At 38.5% G+C, this 6,043-nt stretch overlaps 2 pseudogenes; one reads left to right on the forward strand and one right to left on the reverse strand.

The window, feature by feature from the left end:
* The first annotated feature begins 345 nt into the window (after positions 1 to 345).
* On the forward strand, positions 346 to 2,390 carry LOC106417077 (annotated as a pseudogene).
* A 1,489-nt stretch (positions 2,391 to 3,879) lies between these two features.
* On the reverse strand, positions 3,880 to 5,710 carry LOC125594940 (annotated as a pseudogene).
* Positions 5,711 to 6,043: the final 333 nt, after the last annotated feature.

Below are 6,043 nucleotides of genomic sequence, written 5' to 3' on the forward strand. Positions count from 1 at the left end.
GCTGTCCATTTAAGTGTTAAAGTTTTAGTTTTTTATATGATTAATAAATCTTGTTAAAAAAAGTGATTAATAAATCATTTTTATCCCTTGTTTTCTCTCCAAAAAAATGTAAAAACAAGAACTATAATTTGAAACAAAAATCTTACATCAAAAGGACGAAAAAAAAGTTTAGGATTAAAACCAAAACCGGCTTAATTTCGGTTTTGAATTAGATTAATCTAATTATGGTTTCGTCATGTGTGTCTCGGCCGGGCCTCGGATTATCCCTAGCAATGTCTCTTTCTTTAAAACCATAAACCCTCTCATTACAGAGTCAAACATCGTTGCGATTCCTGACTCATATTAATGGGACAGCAGCAAATGGAGAAGAAGTTCACTTGGGTTTCACCAAACATATCCTATTGTCTAGGCAACACGTGCTACTCTCCTCCCTACTCCGTCGCCGGCTGCGACTGGTAACCTAGACTAGAGAAACCTTTTTACTCACATTTTCTTGTTCTGTTTTGGGTTTGTGATTTGATTTTATACGGGTTTTGTTTTGTACAAGGTACCTCTCTGCTTGTCCTAAAGGAGACTACTTGTGCTTGTATCTTGAACTTGAGCCTGAATCTCTGCCTCCAGGATGGAGTAGAGACGTGAGGGTTACCTTCACTCTTGTCAACAAGGGTTAGCGTTATACGAACAAAACATTAGGTGACTGCTTGTTATTTACGTTTCAAGTTTTTGTAGTAGAATCTCTATATTTGCTTGAGTAAAGTTTCAATCTTTATTTATCAAAATTCAAGTTCATTTGATCACTTTGATGAGACAGTTTCTTGGACATGACAGGAGCACAATGCTGTTTCGATGCAAAGAATAGCATTCATGGTTTTGAAGAGTTTTTATCGCTTTCTAAACTTTTGTATACACATGAAAGATTTATGGTGAATTACAGACGCATTGTCCTCGCTGAGATACATGTTTTGCCAGATATTGTTGTACCAAAGGAACCCGTGAAGGTTATTGAACCACTTAGCTGCAAAGTAGGAAACCACATTGCGGAGGCATCTGCCAACATAGCTGAGGGAGACTCTTCGTGTCAAGTTGTCCAAACAACTGTGAATGTTTCTAAAGAGAATGTACATGTTGATGCTGCTGCTGCATCTGAGGAGCTGCTGCTGCATCTGAGGAGCTGTCAGATGCTGATGATGGAGCTGCTGATAATGATGATGATGATGATGATGGAGCTGAGGAGGGTTCGGATGATGATGATAACACGTCTGAAGAAGCCCCAGATGATGTTGATGCATCCATAGAGAATCTGGCTGATGATGATGGTGCTTCTTCTCCTGTTTCAAATGATGATGATGATGGTACGTCTGAAGAAGCCTCAGATGATAGTGATGCATCCGAAGACAATCTGGCTGATGATTATGATGATGATGATGATCCTTTTAGCCAATCAGACGCTTTGGAGGACCTTTCTCATACAATGGCAATCCATGTTGTAAGCTGTAACGGTGAGACTGAGGTTTTTAGCGGTGGAAGCGCACCTAAAGAAGATGTCGATGATGAGGCTTTATCTCTTGCTTCGAATGGAAGTTCTCTACACCAAGTGAAGTCCTTGGAGGCTGCCTCTCAGACAGTAGAAAATGGTGGTGGACGTAGGGGGTTTAACAATGTAATATCTGTTACTGAGATCTGTAATAATGTGGTTAAGGAGATTCAACCAGTAAAGGAAACGATGAATGTCAATGGTTTTGAGGTTTTTTCTTCTCAGGTAAGAACGTCATAACGTCATAACGTCATAACGTCTTCTATTGTTATTAGAGAGAAAGCTCTCATCTGAAAATTGAATGGGACCGCATGCATATATCATATGTCCCAATGCCTTAGTTTTATGGGGAAAACCTTTATTTAGAAAATAATAAGTGGTGCATATCACTGGTTATGTTCTTTTCAAACAAAGTTTTAACGTTGTTTATGGCTAGCAGGTAGAGTCGGTGAGCTATATATTCAGAAGACACCCAGACATAGCATTAGCCATTAGGCTTCCGTCCAAAGAACCAACAGATCAGAAGAGCTTACCTGAATGAACTCCTTAGCCTCATCGAGGTTCTGTGCCAGTCACCAGATAAACTCTCTGAGGATGATCTGAGAAATGCTGATGACACACTTGCTGATCTGATTGTTGTCGGCTTCAAATTGAATTGGCTAAAGTCAAAGCTGAATGAAGTCACTGAGAAGAAGAAGATGGAACAGGGTACTGGGGCAAGGTTGAAAACAATGGAGGAACAGTTGCAGAAGCTGAAGCTAATGTTCTTGTGAATCTTGAAACTCAGCTGCAAACGGAAAAGGTGGAGGCTTTGGCCGCAAGAGCTCCTCTCTCGTTCAGTGATGTTGTTTGCTGATTTGCTAGGATCCTTGTAGACTTGTAGATGAATCCTTTTTTTTCCTTTTGATGTCTCAGAACTAGTCTCAAGTTCATACTTTATGTAAGGCACTTATGCTAGTTCAGAGTATTATTCCAAAAACAACATTATTTATTCTTATTCCTAAACCTCCTTTTCAAAAGGAGTTTTTGCTTCTGAAGTCATCTTTTTTTTTTCTTTTAGACACTATGCTTGAGCTTCTTTGGCTTCTTCTTAATGAATGCCAGAAAACTGTTATCTTATCAATGTCCTTCCATTTGATCCAAAAAAGAAAAAAATCAATGTCCTTCCTAAGAAGACTCGGCTTTCCCTCAAGATAGAAGGGATGAAACTGCTCATCCAAACGTTTCAATAGCTCCCAATACTCAAAATCCGGCAAACCTGCTTCAACCGAAACAAATGAAAACATTTTAAAGGATATAAAAACTGAAATTATTAACGTCCAGTTATACTAATACAGTTTTATTGAGTTATACTTAGTTATAACAAAATATTTCTATTCAGTTATTGATATATCATGGTCTTTTAAAGTTTTGACCATGATATAAACCTTATTTAAAGTCTATATTATATATTTTGAGTCGTTTTTAGAATCTTTACAAGTTTGCAGATTCCGGAGTAAATGAAAGATTGAAGAGAATTAGCACCGACAAGTCAAGCTTGGAGTTGATATTTGAGAATGAAGTTTATCGACACTCATCTTGAAAACCCAATTCAAAATATTTCATTTAAGATATTTTGGATTGGGTTTTTCGTTAATTTTATAAACCTACAATTTTAATAATATACAACATACATATTGAGTTTCTTGTCAGTGCTAATTTCTCTTCACCTTTACTTTACTCCGAATAGTGAAACTTGTAAAGCTTCTAAAACGCTCAAATATAAATATAGAGGTTGTTAAGGTGTTATATCTGGTCAAAACTTAAAAGACATGATATATCATAACTGAATAGAAATATTTTGTTATAACTAAGTATAACTCAATAAAACTGTATTAGTATAACTGGACGTTAATAATTTCAGTTTTTAATCCTTTAAAATGTTTTTCATTTGTTTCGGTTGAAGCAGGTTTGCCGGATTTTGAGTATTGGGAGCTATTGAAACGTTTGGATGAGCAGTTTCATCCCTTCTATCTTGAGGGAAAGCCGAGTCTTCTTAGGAAGGACATTGATTTTTTCTTTTTTGGATCAAATGGAAGGACATTGATAAGATAACAGTTTTCTGGCATTCATTAAGAAGAAGCCAAAGAAGCTCAAGCATAGTGTCTAAAAGAAAAAAAAGATGACTTCAGAAGCAAAAACTCCTTTTGAAAAGGAGGTTTAGGAGTAAGATTAAATAAATGTTGTTTTTGGAATAATACTCTGAACTAGCAAAGTGCCTTACATAAAGTATGAACTTGAGACTAGTTCTGAGACATCAAAAGGAAAAAAAAGGATTCATCTACAAGTCTACAAGGATCCTAGCAAATCAGCAAACAACATCACTGAACGAGAGAGGAGCTCTTGCGGCCAAAGCCTCCACCTTTTCCGTTTGCAGCTGAGTTTCAAGATTCAAGAACATTAGCTTCAGCTTCTGCAACTGTTCCTCCATTGTTTTCAACCTTGCCCCAGTACCCTGTTCCATCTTCTTCTCTCAGTGACTTCATTCAGCTTTGACTTTAGCCAATTCAATTTGAAGCCGACAAAATCAGATCAGCAGTGTGTCATCAGCATTTCTCAGATCATCCTCAGAGAGTTTATCTGGTGACGGCACAGAACCTCGATGAGGCTAAGGAGTTCATTCAGGTAAGCTCTTCTGATCTGTTGGTTCTTGGACGGAAGCCTAATGGCTAATGCTATGTCTGGGTGTCTTCTGATATATAGCTCACCGACTCTACCTGCTAGCCATAAACAACGTTAAAACTTTGTTTGAAAAGAACATAACCAGTGATATGCACCACTTATTATTTTCTAAATAAAGGTTTTCCCATAAAACTAAGGCATTGGGACATATGATATATGCATGCGGTCCCATTCAATTTTCAGATGAGAGCTTTTCTCTCTAATACAATAGAAGACGTTATGACGTTATGACGTTATGACGTTCTTACCTGAGAAGAAAAAACCTCAAAACCATTGACATTCATCGTTTCCTTTACTGGTTGAATCTCCTTAACCACATTATTACAGATCTCAGTAACAGATATTACATTGTTAAACCCCCTACGTCCACCACCATTTTCTACTGTCTGAGAGGCAGCCTCCAAGGACTTCACTTGGTGTAGAGAACTTCCATTCGAAGCAAGAGATAAGCCTCATCATCGACATCTTCTTTAGGTGCGCTTCCACCGCTAAAAACCTCAGTCTCACCGTTACAGCTTACAACATGGATTGCCATTGTATGAGAAAGGTCCTCCAAAGCGTCTGATTGGCTAAAAGGATCATCATCATCATCATAATCATCAGCCAGATTGTCTTCGGATGCATCACTATCATCTGAGGCTTCTTCAGACGTACCATCATCATCATCATTTGAAACAGGAGAAGAAGCACCATCATCATCAGCCAGATCTCTATGGATGCATCAACATCATCTGGGGCTTCTTCAGACGTGTTATCATCATCATCCGAACCTCCTCAGCTCCATCATCATCATCATCATCATTATCAGCAGCTCCATCATCAGCATCTGACAGCTCCTCAGATGCAGCAGCAGCTCCTCAGATGCAGCAGCAGCATCACATGTACATTCTCTTTAGAAACATTCACAGTTGTTTGGACAACTTGACACGAAGAGTCTCCCTCAGCTATGTTGGCAGATGCCTCCGCAATGTGGTTTCCTACTTTGCAGCTAAGTGGTTCAATAACCTTCACGGGTTCCTTTGGTACAACAATATCTGGCAAAACATGTATCTCAGCGAGGACAATGCGTCTGTAATTCACCATAAATCTTTCATGTGTATACAAAAGTTAGAAAGCGATAAAAACTCTTCAAAACCATGAATGCTATTCTTTGCATCGAAACAGCATTGTGCTCCTGTCATGTCCAAGAAACTGTCTCATCAAAGTGATCAAATGAACTTGAATTTTGATAAATAAAGATTGAAACTTTACTCAAGCAAATATAGAGATTCTACTACAAAAACTTGAAACGTAAATAACAAGCAGTCACCTAATGTTTTGGTTCGTATAACGCTAACCCTTGTTGACAAGAGTGAAGGTAACCTCACGTCTCTACTCCATCCTGGAGGCAGAGATTCAGGCTCAAGTTCAAGATACAAGCACAAGTAGTCTCCTTTAGGACAAGCAGAGAGGTACCTTGTACAAAACAAAACCCGTATAAAATCAAATCACAAACCCAAAACAGAACAAGAAAATGTGAGTAAAAAGTTTCTCTAGTCTAGGTTACCAGTCGCAGCCGGCGACGGAGTAGGGAGGAGAGTAGCACGTGTTTGCCTAGACAATAGGATATGTTTGGTGAAACCCAAGTGAACTTCTTCTCCATTTGCTGCTGTCCCATTAATATGAGTCAGGAATCGCAACGATGTTTGACTCTGTAATGAGAGGGTTTATGGTTTTAAAGAAGAGACATTGCTAGGGATAATCCGAGGCCCGGCCGAGACACACATGACGAAACCATAATTAGATTAT

The sequence above is a fragment of the Brassica napus genome, assembly GCF_020379485.1.
Source record: "Brassica napus cultivar Da-Ae chromosome C6 unlocalized genomic scaffold, Da-Ae chrC06_Random_5, whole genome shotgun sequence".
NCBI lineage: Eukaryota > Viridiplantae > Streptophyta > Magnoliopsida > Brassicales > Brassicaceae > Brassica > Brassica napus.